This window comes from Schistocerca gregaria, chromosome 11 (genome assembly GCF_023897955.1).
Source record: "Schistocerca gregaria isolate iqSchGreg1 chromosome 11, iqSchGreg1.2, whole genome shotgun sequence".
In the NCBI taxonomy this organism is placed as follows: domain Eukaryota; kingdom Metazoa; phylum Arthropoda; class Insecta; order Orthoptera; family Acrididae; genus Schistocerca; species Schistocerca gregaria.
The window spans coordinates 56,678,834-56,694,703 of NC_064930.1; the positions used below are offsets into that span (position 1 = coordinate 56,678,834).

At 45.5% G+C, this 15,870-nt stretch overlaps 1 protein-coding gene across 3 annotated transcripts in view; it reads left to right on the forward strand.

Moving 5' to 3' along the window:
* The window catches only part of LOC126295284 (procollagen-lysine,2-oxoglutarate 5-dioxygenase), a 508,510-nt gene that overhangs the window by 167,393 nt on the left and 325,247 nt on the right, over positions 1-15,870 (forward strand). The window lies entirely within an intron of this gene.

The following is a 15,870-nucleotide window of genomic DNA, read 5'->3' on the forward strand; positions in this document are numbered from 1 at the left end:
CTCATGCTTATGCCATCTAACGTTAATCGACTAAATTAGTAAGTTAATAATTTGGAAAACAGCTGCTGCATCAGCAGTTGTGTTACATTGTTCGGATCCTACTGGTAGGTGAATATTTACTTTGATCCCGGCGGAGTTTCGAGTCCTACCTCGGGCATGGGTGTGTGTGTTTATCTGTAGGATAATTTAGGTGAAGTAGTGTGTAAGCTTAGGGACTGATGACGTTAGCAGTTAAGTCCCATAAGATTTCACACACATTATTATCATTTATTTACTTTGATCACAGAATTTTGCAAACAAACTACACTGCTCTAGACAATTAGGGGATCAGGTGAGATATCATACACAATAGACATACGGTACGTATTTTATTCAGATATCGATTACAGTTGTAATTTGTGTGTGATACAGTACGATATTTTGCTGTGTTAACTGTATACTTAAGGTTTACATGGCGTTTACGTAGAGCGAGACACCATAGGGCTACCCTAATACGCTGTATGATCACCTTGGACGGCCAGTACAGTTGCACACATGAGGTTATCAATCAGCTCTTGGGGGATATTTGGCCATTCTTCCGTGAGTGCAATAGCCAGCTCTGCAACCGTTCTGGGAGGTGCCGATCTGGCTGCAATGCGTCTGCCAAGTGCATCCCAGACATGCTCAATCGGGGCTAAGTCTGGTGAACAAGCTGACCACTCCATTCGTTCAATTCCCTCAGTTCAAGCTTGTCGTCCACCAGTGCAGCTCCGTGGGGAAGAGCATTGTAGTCCACCAGAGGGAACCCATCTCCTATGGCACCAGCGTAGGGCACAACAAAAGGTCGAACGAGCTCTATACCTCTGAGCAGTCAAAGTGCCAACCTGAACGGCATAGAGGTCCGAACATCCGCCAATACTGCCTCCTGCCCACACCATATGGTGATGGTTCCTGCTTGTAAGCAGGATTGTTCAGAGTTCCACGTTCTCTCCAGACCAGGTAACGACGATTGTCCGGCTGAACACACAAATCTCGATTCATCTGTGAACAGCACCCGGCGCAATGCGTTACAACTCCAATCCTAATGTTCTTCCACCCAGTTTCTGCGGGTTAAACGGCGTCGTGGTTTTAATGGAACACACAACGTAGACCTCCGTGCATAGAGGCCACATTTCCGAAGGCGATTTCGGACTTTTTTTTTTCGTTGATATTGGGCATCGTAGCTGTCTGGAGGGTGCGTTGCAGCTGAGTTGCAGTCAGCCTCCTGTCTCGCGTGGCTGCTAACCTGAGATTACGGTCGTGTCTTGCTCATGTGGACGATATTGGCCTTGCCGTCTCTTAACGGTTCCTGTTGTCTGGAATCGTGTCCAGGTCCTGGAACTGGGACACTCCAGTAGCTGCAGCCACCTCCCTCTGTGTCTGTCGCTCTCCATGCCACAGCTTCCGGTAAGTCACGTTGTTGTTGCATTGCGCTACCTGCTGACTACAGTATCTGAACCCAAATTCTTGTGTCACTCATTAGGTAGAGTAAACACAAGTCAACACCAACCCCCTCTCCATAAACTTACTGTTATTACTACCAACTCGGTGACCATAATGTTGCTGTCTCCACTCCATTGAAACGACAGAAAGACTGAACCATTATAGTTTATTCTGCCAGTGACAATACTTCAGAACGTACACTACTAGCCATTAAAATTGCTACGCCAATAAGAAATACAGATTATAAACGGGTATTCACAAATATATTATACTAGAACTGACATGCATTTACATTTTCACGCAGTTTGGGCGCATAGATGCTGAGAAATCAGTACCCAGAACAACCACCTCTGGCCGTAATAACGGCCTTGATACGCCTAGGCATTGAGTCAAACAGAGCTTGGTTGACGTGTACAGGTACAGCTGCCCATGCAGCTTCAACACGATACCACAGTTCATCAAGAGTAGTGACTGGTGTATTGTGACGAGCCAGTTGCTCTGCTACCATTGACCAGATGTTCTCAGTTGGTGAGAGATCTGGAGAATGTGCTGGCCAGCGCAGCAGTCGAACATTTTCTTGATCCAGAAAGGACCGTACAGGACCTGCAACGTGCGGTCGTGCATTATCCTGCTGAAATGTAGGGTTTCGCAGGGATCGAATGAAGGATAGAGAACACGGCTCGTAACACATCTGAAATGTAACGTCCACTGTTCAGAGAGCCGTCAATGCGAACAGGAGGTGACCGAGAAGTGTAATTAATGGCACCCCATACCATCACGCCGTGTGATACGCCAATATAGCGATGACGAATACACGCTTCCAATGTGCGTTCAGCCCGATGTCACCAAACACGAATGCGGCCTTCATGGTGCTGTAAACAGAACCTGGATTCATCCGAAAAATGACGTTTTGCCATTCGTGCACCCAGGTTCGTCGTCGAGTACACTATCGGAGGCGCTCCTGTCTGTGATGCAGCTTCAAGGGTAACCGCAGCCACGGTCTCCGAGCTGCATTTGCATATCACAGCATCTTCTTCCTGTCGGTTAAATTTCGCGGCTGTAGCACGTCATCTTCGTGGTGTGGCAATTTTAATGGGCAGTAGTGTACTTAGATCTTACGGAACATGTGTGAGGTGGGTTGCGCAGACGTATTGCAGCACGTCCACATCCACCAACGACCACTCACCAGTTCTCAACCATGCTGGTTGAGGAATGCAATGCCCTGCAACAAGAACTCGTTACCAACCTTGTGGGCAGGATGGCAGCACGTTGCAGAGCTGCCATACGTAGTGATGACACGCTGTTAACAACCATGTCGAAGGAACCATCAAAAATTACTACTGTCTCTGAACGGAAGTGACATTTCTGTTCGTCTCATTGTGTATTTCTTTCAGTTCTGTATTACAATGCAGCACTTTTTTTCTATGTTTCCTCCTTGTTTCATCTATCTATACTGCTTGGCAGTGTCACTAAATGGGAAAGTTACTTTAGTTGGGTTCGGTTGTTTTAAGGGAGGACACCAGACAGCGAGGTCATCGGTGTCATCGGATTAGGGAACGATGGGGAAGGAAGTCGGCCGCGCCCTTTCAAAGGAACCATCCCAGCATTTGCCGCCAGAGATTTAGGGAAATCACGGAAAACCTAAATCAGGATGACCGGACGCGGGATTGAACCGTCGTCCTCCCGAATGCGAGTCCAGTGTGCTACCACTGCGCCACCTCTGTCGTAAGTTAGTTTAAGATCGATTATTTCTCATACACAAACAGCAGTTGATCGGCGTTGCCTGGTGAAACGTTGTTGTGATGCCTCCTGTAAGGAGGAGAAATGCGTACCGTCACGTTTCCGACTTTGATAAAGTTCCTATTGCAGCCTCTCGCGATTGCGGTTTATCGTATCGCGACATTGCTGCTCGCGTTGGTCGCGATCCAATGACTGTTAGCAGAATATGGAATCGGTGGGTTCAGGAGGGTGGTAAGGAACGCCGTGCTGGATTCCAGCGGCCGCGTATCACTAGCAGTCGAGATGACAGGCATCTTATCCGCACGGCTGTAACGGATCGCGCAGCCACGTCTCTATCCCTGAGTCAACAGATGGGGATGTTTGCAAGACTGCAATCACCTGCACGAACAGTTCGACGACGTTTGCAGCAGCACGGACTATCAGCTCGGAGACCGTGGCTGCGGTTACCTCTGACGCTGCATTACAGACAGGAGCGCCTGCGATGGTGTACTCGACGACGAACCTGGGTGCACGAATAGCAAAACGTCATTTTTTCGGATGAATCCAGTTCCTAATTTTCCTTTAATTTACGGTTCATAAAAACAAAGTCGTAATGTAATGAAACAGATCTGGTGATGGTCATTAATGTCCGAAACCCGCAATCTGTTAAACAAAAAGATTGTGACCATAGACGTAAATGAAAGGAAACTTATTAAATATACGGGTTACTGTGTTTTTCGCGACGATGTCGCAGATTGTGAATCCAGATTGTGTTTGCAGCATCATGATGGTGGTATCCATGTTTGGCTGCATTGCAGTGAACGCACATTGAAAGCGTGTATTCGTCATCGCCATACTGGCGTATCACCCGGCACGATGGTATGGGGTGCCATTGGTTACACGTCTCGGTCACCTCTTGTTCGCATTGACTGCACTTTGAACAGTGGACGTTACATTTCAAATGTGTTACGACCGCTGGCTGTACCCTTCATTCGATCCCTGCGAAACCCTAAATTTCAGCAGGATAATGCACGACCGCATGTTACAGGTCCTGTACGGTCCTTTCTGGATACAGAAAATGTTCGACTGCTGCCCTGGCCAGCACATTCTCGAGATCTCTCACCAAATGAAAACGTCTGGTCAATGGTAGCAGAGCAACTGGCTCGTCACAATACACCAGTCACTACTCTTGATGAACTGTGGTATCGTGTTGAAGCTGCATGGGCAGCTGTACCTGTACACGCCAACCAAGCTCTGTTCGGCTCAATGCCCTGGCGTATCGAGGCCGTTATTACGGCCAGATGTGTCTGTTCTGGGTACTGATTTATCAGCCCGAATTGCATGAAAATGTAATCACATATGAGTTCTAGTATAACATATTTGTCCAATGAATACCCGTTTATCATCTGCATTTCTTCTTGGTGTAGCAATTTTAATCGCCAGAAGTGTAGTGGGAACTGCCAGACCAGTCCAATTGCCGGATTTCCTCTCGTTCCGAGAGCCCCCCCCTCCCACCTTTGCAGTCCGATGTGGGGTCGCGCATTGTCATGCATAAATATCACGTCAGGGCCAATAGCACGCCATATGGGAAGAATACAGCGTCTCTAATGACATTGACAGATGAGTAGACCCTGTTCAAAGATTTGGAGGTCAGAACACCCATGCAACATTATGGCTTTCCCGCCATGAGAGCAGAGCTATCTAAAATGAACGCTGCAGGTCAGAACACCCACGCAAAATTATACCTCCCCCACACAATGAGTATGGAACCACCAAAACGATCATGTTCGACAATGCTTCTAGCTGTATTATCTGTCGCCGTGAGAGTACAGCTATCGAAAATGATCGCTGCAGTGGTTCAGATGTTATGACGTGGGAAGGGGTAATGTTTCATGGGAGTACTGACCAAATCTTTCAACACGGTACGCTGAAGGGTCAACGTTATTATGCCACTATACTCCTTGCCCACTGCAGCGGGTCGGGTCGGTCTCTTACTATCCTTTAAACAGTCAGTCCAGCCACCAGAATAGATTTCAGGCTGTCTGCCCCTTAACTCTGCGATGGTAGCCGAAAAAAGCAGCATTGACGAAAAGTCGACCACATCGCTACCACGCGAAAGCAACGTAACTCCAGTGGGCAGTAGCTGAGAGTTAGTAATACTATTCTTGCATGACTTGTTCAAAAAAGTCTAAAATGTTCTTTATATTGGTTAATTGTCTTTAAAACACAGAAAACGGGTATCAAGTCCGTATTTAATATCCCGATATCAGTTACGGAATTACGCAATGTTTGTCTGTTACAAAAAATGATTCAAATGGCTCTGAGCACTGTGGGACTTAACATCTATGGTCATGAGTCCCCTAGAACTTAGAACTACTTAAACCTAACTAACCTAAGGACATCACACAACACCCACCCATCACGAGGCAGAGAAAGTCCCTGACCCCGGCGGGAATCGAACCCGGGAACCCGGGCGTGGGAAGCGAGAACGCTACCGCACGACCACGAGATGCGGGCGTTTGTCTGTTACAAGTTCATGCCTAAAAGCAGCAGAAGATACTTAATTCGACCCGATATTCTGAGTGTCCTTAAACAACTTATTGACACACTGAGTCGTTCTGTAGGTTTATTGTAAAGGGGTGCTTGCCATAACGTCTCGTAATCCGCAATTACACGCCACGAGGAGTTTATGCACCACATGAAATCTTCACACGCAAATATCTCCTTAAATAAATCACTCACAATTTACCAACATTCACAAAATACCTAATACTGTAATCGCTCTTCGTCAACGACACGAGAACCCATCAACCGTGTGAATTTCTTAATTTTGGTAGAAATTTGATCATCTCCGTTTAACACAGGTGTTTACCAGAAGACGGCTCCCGGACGACTATATCTGCTCATACACACACTATGTGATCAAAAGTATCCGGACACCTGGCTGAAAATGACTTACAAGTTCGTGGCGCCAAAACGGTAATGCTAGAATTCAGTATGGTGTTGGCCCACCGTTAGCCTTTACCACAGCTTCCACTTTCGGAGGCATACGTTCAGTCAGGTGCTGGAAGCTTTCTTGGGGAATGTCAGCCCATTCTTCACGGAGTGCTGCACTGAGGAAAGTTAACACTGTCGATAACGCCTGGCACAAAGTTGGCGTTCCAAAACATCCCAAAGGTGCTCTATAGGATTCAGGTCAGGAATCTGTGCAGGCCAGTCCATTACAGAGATGTTACTGTCGTGTAACCACTCCGCCACTGACCTTGCATTATGAACAGGTGCTCGATCGTGTTGAAAGATGCAATCGCCATCCCCTAATTGCTCTTCTACAGTGGGAAGCGAGAAGGTGCTTAAAACATCAATGTAGGCCTGTGCTGTGATAGTGCGACGCAAAACAACAAGGGGTGCAAGCCCCCTCCATGAAAAACACGACCACACCATAACACCACGGCCTCCGAATTTTACTGTTGGCACTACACATGCTGTCAGATGACATTCACCGAGCATTCGCCATACCCACACCCTGCCATCGGATCGTCACATTGTGTACCGTGATTCGTCACTCCACACAATGTTTTCCCACTGTTCAGTCGTCCATTGTTTACGCTCCTTACACGAAGCGAGGCATCGTTTGGCATTTACCGGCGTGATGTGTTGCTTATGTGAAGACACTCGACAGTGAAATCCAACTTCTCTCACCTCCCACCTAACTGTCATAGTACTTGCAGTGGATCCTGATGCAGTTTGGATTTCCTGTGTGATGGTCTGGATAGATGTCTGCCTATTACACATTACGACCGTCTTCAACTGTCGGCGGTCTCTGTCAATTAACAGACGAGATCGGCCTGTACGCTTTTGTGCTGTACGTGTCCCTTCACGTTTCCACTTCACTGTCACATCGGAAACAGTGGAACTATGGATGTTCAGCAGTGTGGAAATATCGCGTACAGACATATGACACAAGGGACACCTAATCACCTGACCACGCTCGAAGTCCGTTGAGTTCTGAGGAGCGCCCCATTCTGCTCTCTCACGATATCTAATGACTACTGAGGTCGCTGATACGGAGTACCTGGCAGGAAGTGGCAGCACAATGCACCTTACATGAAAAACTTATGTTTTGGGTGGTATCCGGATACTTTTGATCACATAATATACGTTGAATGGTTTGCTGGGGAAATGGGACCAAACAGCTAGGTCATCGGTCCCATCGGATTAAGGAAGTATCGGGAAGGAGGTCGGCCGTGCCCTTTCAAAGGAACCATCCCGGTATTTGCCTAGAGCGATTTTGGGGAGTAACGGAAACCTGAACCAGGATGGCTGGACGTGGGTTTGAGAGTCTTATTATCAGCAACAGAGACAGTTAAGTAGTAGAAGAACTGGGCAGTAAGTGTAAGAATTCAAAGATCGTTAGGAACGCCTCTGCCTGATGTTCGATTATCTGCTTCACAGTGTTTGAAGAATTGATAGCGCAGTTTTTACGTGACGGACAAGAAGTGATATTGAAAACTTTGTTTTTAGATTTAGAAGCCCATAAAGATGTACAAGCTGAGAAGGTGCGATTGCTTGTCATCGGAGCTTGAGCATCAGGTGGGCAATGGAGCCACCTAATAAGCCTACGCGCAAATTGAGACGCGTATAGCGCGACGCAGCGCAGCGCAGCGCGTGTTTTTGTAACATCACAGGGTCAAATGGGACCGCGGAAATTGCGACGCGACGCGACTGGGACGCGACACGCGCCTGCGCCAGGTCGCGCGGCGTTGTGGTAGCGGCGCAGTTTCTCGCGCCGCGCGTGACTCTCTAGCACCGTGGGAAATTTGAGGCGGGGAGCGGAAAAGTAGCCCGGCCATATGCTCACACCGGAACGGCGCATATGAGCAGTGGTATTATTGTCCATACGATAAATTTTGCCTTACTGTATACTAAATTTTATTGCCTTTGGGTAGTGTTTCGTTTTTCCCCATGTAAACGCTCCAACTTTCTTCGTTAGTACATTATATTTTTCTGTTATTTATATCTGTATAATTCTGGTTTGTTTTTCTTCTGTCAAGAAAAATGCATACTTCAGTAACTGATGAGCCATTGGCCGCTGGAATTGTATCATATGGCTCCGCGATGTTTTCAGATCGCAAGAAGGGACAGAGGGTAGTGAATAAGGAAGCAAGGAATATTATAAAATCTTGTGATTAAGAATCAAGGCAGGAAAGTAAAAGAAAAGGTTATCTTTTCGCGGCCTAGAATGCTGGCGTATATTTACGATCTGTTACAAAAATTTAGAAAAGTATAATCTTCACAGGTGTGATACCTTTGTGCTCCTGGTAAAAAGCGTCCAACATCTGAAGTATAGAAGTCTCACTGTGGCTATTTGGATGCCGGCCGCGGTGGTCTCGCGGTTCTAGGCGCTCAGTCCGGAACCGGGCGACTGCTACGGTCGCAGGTTCGAATCCTGCCTCCGGCATGGATGTGTGTGATGTCCTTAGGTTAGTTAGGTTTAAGTAGTTCTAAGTTCTAGGGAACTGATGACCATAGATTTTAAGTCCCATAGTTCTCAGAGCCAATTGAACCATTTTGAGCTATTTGGATATGGATGTTATAATATAATATGACACACTGTACTACATGCATGTGAACATCACATTTCCAGTGCAAGCTGGAAACAGTCGAAAAGCAGTCACAAATAACAAATGTTTTAATTGGTTCGCCGTGATGAGAAAAAGCATTTCAGTTGTTGCATACACATTATTAGCATTAATGAACTAATTATGCAACAGCCTACACAGATGAAGAAAATGGCCGGTATTATAACGAAAGTAGGAATATCCTGAAAGAGTGTTATGATTAGATATATTTAATTTGTTCAAATGCACTACTGACAACGGCAGATCTACTTTCAGGAGAATGTTTTTCGAACTCCAACTCACAAGGCACCCGGCACGGTAGCTCAGCGTGTTCGGTCAGAGAGCCGGTTGGCCTCTGTAATAAAAAACTGAGTTGAAGGATGAACAAACGAACTTGAACGGATGTCATTGTGTCGTCCGCTACGACCAAACACAAAAAAAGCACACATGGCTAGCTTGTGCATTCCTCTGGCAATACACTGACCATTGTGTTGCGCGACAGACCAATTGTTTATTTTTCTCAATAACAACTATTTTATTCGCGATCACACATTGTCAGGTTGGCAAGCCGTAGGTGAGTAACCAGTAACTGGCGAGTCCCTATCATTCCGCCTGAAGGAACGCTCGTCATTATATTAATACTGCTCAGATCAAGAGAAGGAATAAAATCCTTCTGTAAGTTTCCATTCCAGTCGCTCAGTGTTAAAAGTACGATGGGTTACGGGGATTCCACGAAAATGCCAACAGAATTGGCAATCTATTTTTGTGTGAGCTGTTAACCTTTTCTCATTCGAAGAAGCATCACCGTTTGTGAGTAACGGCCACATTTCTCTTGGTGACTGGTTTAATTGTACTTCCTTTGTCACATTTGCCAAACTCATCACACAGCAGCTATTGAGATAGAATTCCGAAACGGAGTGCCTCATTAAACAAGTAATTGGCAGTCACCGAGCTCAATAGTTGACGGAAAACCTCATAGTGTCGGTTTGCAGTAACATAAAAGAAGAAATTTCATTTGATTTCCATACTAGGAAGCTGTTGTTTCGCTAGCTGTCTATAACTCTTAAAGAGTTAGTCAGTCACTGGAGTGAAATAAATAAAAAGGGAGGTATAAGTACTAATGTATCGCTATACATAAGAAAGTTCCGTGTGCTTAAGAATTGGCAAAACGCTCTCCTGCTTGTGCGCTACCATTCGCCAAACTTTCGTTTCGATGTCTCGAGCCGTTCAGGAGGTATGAGAGATGTCGCGAGTGTTTCATTCTCGCGAACGCACCAAAACGCAAAATCATAGCGACCCCTAATTTTCGTTGCAAACTTCTTGAGTTTTGCGTAGTGTCCTACTAAAATGTATACATCGTAATAAGAATGGTCATTAGCGAGGTGATGAGTACTACGCCATCGAAGCTGACAAAAATGGTTCAAATGGCTCTGAGCACTATGGGACTCAACTGCTGTGGTCATCAGTGCCCTAGAACTTAGAACTACTTAAACCTAACTAACCTAAGGACATCACACACATCCATGCCCGAGGCAGGATTCGAACCTGCGACCGTAGCAGTCGCGCGGTTGCGGACTGAGCGCCTAGGACCGCTAGACCACCGCGGCCGGCGAAGCTGACATGTAACGCTACAAGTAAGGCAAAAATCGTATATTTTCTCTGAATAGTTTCCGTAAAATCGTTTGAGAAAGATCACAGGTTGCGCGGGCTTCTGTTCAGTCAGCGCAGGGCGTCGCCAGTCGGTGCTTGTGAAGTACGGTGTACGCGTCGCAATATGCGCTGCACCCACGTGACCCTAGCGGCACGTGCGTGTCGCGCTGTAGTGTCGTGTCACGTCACACGTGCTGTACGCGTCTCAATTTGCGCCTAGCCTAAGAATTCTAAGACCGTTAGAAAGGCCTCTGCGTGATGTTCAATTATCTGGTTAACACAGCATTCTCACGCAGTGTTCGCAGAATTGATAGTACAATTTTTACCTGACAGACCAGAAGTGGTATTGAAAAATTTGTTTTTAGATTTAGAAGCCCATAAAGATGTACGAGCTGAGAAGGTGCGATTGCCTGTCATCGGAGCTTGAGCATCAGGTGGGCGATGGAGCCAGCTAAGGCCGGTGTTACACTATCAAATTTCTTTGTCAAAGATTTGATCAAAGATGTGATCAAATATTCCGTCAAATATATTTGACAAAGATCTTTGACGTAGCGCTAGAAGCGGTATTACACTGTCATCAAATTTTTCGTCAAAGTTAAAGATGGCTGACAACACCTTGTTATTAACCGCAGCAGTTGCACGTACCCCAATTGCATTGTGTGCACATGCGGAAAAGAAGTGGGGGAAAAATGGAACCAAACATACGAGGTTGACAGTCTTAAATTCCTGAAATTACAACTTGATAATAAATTCAGTTGGGAGGAGCATACCACAGAACGGCAGAAACGCCTTAACAGGTCTGTATTTGCAATTCGAGTGTTAGCAGACATAGGCAACATAAAATGAAAAAGCTTGCATACTTTCATTCCATAATGTGATATGGTATAATATTTTGGGGTAAATCTTCAAGTCAAAGAAAAGTTTTCAGGGTCCAAAGCGTGTAATACGTATTATTTGTGGAGTAAATTCACAGACGTCCTGTTGAAACCTCTTCAAAGAACTGGATATACTAACTACTGCCTCCCAGTTTATTTACTCCTTAATGAAATTTGTCCTAAATAATATATCTCTTTTTCCAACAAACAGTTCAGTTCATACATAAAATACCAGGAACAAAAATTATCTGCAGAGGGACTTAAAAGCACTTACTTTAGTTCAAAAAGGGGTCCACTACTCAGGAACACCCATCTTCAATAATTTGCCAGCAAACACAAAAAATTTAGTTACAAATAAAGATCAGTTTAAAAGAAGCCTGAAAGACTTGCTAGTGGCCAACTCCTTCTACTCCATTGACGAAATTTTTAATAGAAACAAATGATGTATTTATTTATACTATTAGTATTGTTATTTCAGCTTGAAAAATTGATGTTCCACATCCACGAGGATCTCCTCAGCACGGATCTATGGAACAAAAACTAATCTAATCTGGGTGAAGCTGTGGGTTTTACGACGACACATAAAAGCATCCAACAAAACTTGTTACGTGAGCTTACAGTGGAAGACGTCAAGTCGTACATCAATTACTTAAGAATGGATGAGCATACATTTCTGTATGTGCTCAGTGAAGTGTATCCTCATATCACAAAGCACAATATTCACTTAAGAACTGCTGCATCTTCAGAAGACAGGCTCACTGTAACACTCCGATTCCTTGCTACAGGAGAGGGTTAGGTTAGGTCAGGTCTCCAATCTTCTTAATGTATTTTTAAATTCAGGGTGCCTCGCGTTGTAAAGCGCCTCATCAGCTTCATTCACCTCTATTAATTTTGTAGTTGCCGGCACGCACCAATTGTATTTACCGGCAATGTTTATAAAAACACTACAGACGACAGAATGCTGCAGCGATGCTAGCGCTTGATGTGGTAACATGTCACATTACAGTGAACAGAAGACAAGCGACTTCTTTGATCAAATCTAAAGCGAGGCCCTAGATTTGATCAAATATTGGACGGCATTTGACTAAGTTCCTATTACACCGTCAAATATCCTTGACAAAGATTTTGGACAAAGATATTTGACAAAGAAATTTGATAGCGTAATACCGGCCTAAGCCATACGCGTTTGTTTTTCACACGCGTCCGTGACATAATTCACGCCGTCATTGTAGACCACTACGTGTCGAATGGGGCTGGGTTACATGACGCCTTTACGCACATTGCGTGCCAGCAGACTTCTGCGTTCTCGCGGCGCGAACGCGCTCAGGTGCATTTCATGGCAGTGTTACTCACTCCGGGCACTGACAGCACGTGCGGGTAAAGCGCGTTCCGTTTTTATGATCTGTCGGGGGGAAGCTGCCTTATAGGAAGTAGCCCAGGAACTATGATACTTCAGAACCGTGGCAAAGCTTGGTAGTGCCCCCCGCCCTCCCCTCCCTCTCGAGTGTTTGAGATCTGACGTTAAACATAAAAAAAACAAAAAACCGACAAAAAAGTTTTTCAAAACTATGTTCATTTTGTAGCGCTCGCCTTTCCGAATAGTTTACATATACACTACTGGCCATTAAAATTGCTACACCACGAAAATGTGCTACAGACGCGAAATTTAACCGACAGGAAGAAGATGCTCTGATGTGCAAATCATTAGCTTTTCAGAGCATTCACACAAGGTTGGCGCCGGTGGCGACACCTACAACGTGCTGACATGAGGAAAGTTTCCAACCGATTTCTCATACACAAACAGTAGTTGACCGGCGTTGCCTGGTGAAACGTTGTTGTGATGCCTTGTGTAAGGAGGAGAAATGTGTACCATCACGTTTCCGACTTTGATAAAGGTCGGATTGTAGCCTATCGCGATTGCGGTTTATCGTATCGCGACATTGCTGCTAGCGTTGTTAGAGATCCAATGCCTGTTAGCAGAAAATGGAATCGGGGGGTTCAGGAGGGTAATACGGAACGCCGTGCTGGATCCCAACGGCCTCGTATCACTAGCTGTTGAGATGACAGGCACCTTATCCGCATGGCTGTAACGGATCGTGCAGCCACGTCTCGATCCCTGAGTCAACAGATGGGGACGTTTGCAAGGCAACAACCATCTGCACGAACAGTTCGACGACGTTTGCAGCAGCACGGACTATCAGCTCGCTGACCGTGGGTGCGGTTACCCTTGACGCTGTACCATAGACAGGAGCGTCTGCGATGATGTACTCCACGACGAACCTGGGTCGACGAATGGCAAAACGTCACTTTTTCGGATGAATCCATCTTCAGTTTACAGCATCACGATGGTCGCCTCCGTGTTTGGCGACATCGCGGTTGAACGAACATAGGAAGCATGTATTTGGCGTATCACCCGGCGTGATGGTATGGGGTGCCATCCGTTACACGTATCGGTCATCTCTTGTTCACATTGACGGCACTTTGAACAGTGGATTTTACATTTCCGATGTGTTACGACCGGTGGCTCTACCCTTCATTCGATCCCTGCGAAACCCTACATTTCAGCAGGATAATGCACTACCGCATGTTGCAGGTCCTGTACGGGCGTTTCTGGATACAGAAAATGTTCAACTGCTGCCCTGGCCAGCACATTCTCCAGATCTCTCACCAATTGAAAACGTCTGGTCAATGGTGGGCGAGCAACTGGCTCGTCACAATACGGCAGTCACTACTCTTGATGAACTGTGGTATCGTGTTGAAGCTGCATCGGCAGCTGTACCTGTACACGTCATCCGAGCTCTGTTTGACACAATGCCTGGGCGTATCGAGGCCGTTATTACGGCCAGAAGTGGTTGTTCTGGGTACTGAGATCTCAGGATTTATGCACCGAAACTGCGTGAGAATGTAATCAAATGTCAGTTGTAGTATAATATATTTGTCCAATGAATACCCGTTTATCATCTGCATTTCTTCTTGGTGTAGCAATTTTAATGGCCAGTAGTATGTGTATGTTCGAGGAAATGCAAGACATATTCATCTGCTACACGTCACTTCATTTCGCTCTATGGAAATCAAACGTGTATATTATGCAAAGAAATCTATCAAACCTATATTCGGGACAGTGGAAATTGAAATGCCTTCTGGTGCCTCTCCTACTCCCAGTCAGCCGGTTTGACACCATACCACCTTAAAAATACTAGGTGATGGGTGGGATTAATTGGGACCGGGAAATTAAGAAGTCTTCAGAAAATTTGCACTTTTTATGTCCTATTAGCTAATGACTTTCTCTTTTGTGTGATATAAAATTAAATATGTTGTTGTTGTGGTCTTCATTCCTGAGACTGGTTTGATGCAGCTCTCCATGCTACTCTATCCTGTGCAAACCTCTTCATCTACCAGTACCTACTGCAACCTACATCTTTCTGAATCTGCTTAGTCTATTCATCTCTTGGTCTCCCTCTACGATTGTTACCCTCGACGTTGCCCTCCAATACTAAATTGGTGATCCCTCGATGTCTCAGAACGTGTCCTACCAACCAGTCGCTTCTTCTAGTCAAGTTGTGCCACAAACTCCTCTTCTCCTCAATTCTATCCAATACCCCCTAATTAGTTATGTGATCTACCCATCTAATCTTGAGCATTCTTCTGTATCACCACATTTCGAAAGCTTCTGTTCTCTTCTTGTCCAAACTATTTATGATCCATGTTTCATTTACATACATGGCTTCAGTCCATACAAATACTTTCAGGAAAGACTTTGTGACACCAAAATCTAAACTCGATGTTCACAAACTTATATTCTTTAAAAACGCCTTCCTTGCCATTGCCAGTCTACATTTTATTTCCTCTCTACTTCGACCATCATCAGTTATTTTTCTCTCCAAATAGCAAAACTCATCTTCTGTTTTAAGCGTCTCATTTCCTCATCTAATTCCGTCAACATCACCCGACTTAATTCGACTACATTCCATTATCCTCGTTTTGCTTTTGTTGATCTTCATCTTATATCCTCCTTTCTAGACACTGTCCATTCCGTTCAACTGCTCTTCTAGGTCCTTTGCTGTGTCTGATATAATTATGTCATCGGCAAACCTCAAAGTTTTTTGTCTTCTCCGTGGATTTTAATTCCTACTTCAAATTTTTCTTTTGTTTCCTTTACTACTTGCTCCCCCCCCCCCCCCCCCCCCTTGAACCATGGACCTTGCCGCTGGTGGGGAGGCTTGCGTGTCTCAGCGATACAGATGGCCGTACCGTAGGTGCAACCACAACGGAGGGGTATCTGTTGAGAGGCCAGACAAACGTGTGGTTCCTGAAGAGGGGCAGCAGCCTTTTCAGTAGTTGCAGGGGCAACAGTCTGGATGATTGACTGATCTGGCCTTGCAACATTAACCAAAACGGCGTTGCTGTGCTGGTACTGCGAACGGCTGAAAGCAAGGGGAAACTACAGCCGTAATTTTTCCCGAGGACATGCAGCTTTACTGTATGATTAAATGATGATGGCATCCTCTTGGGTAAAATATTCCGGAGGTAAAATAGTCCCCCATTCG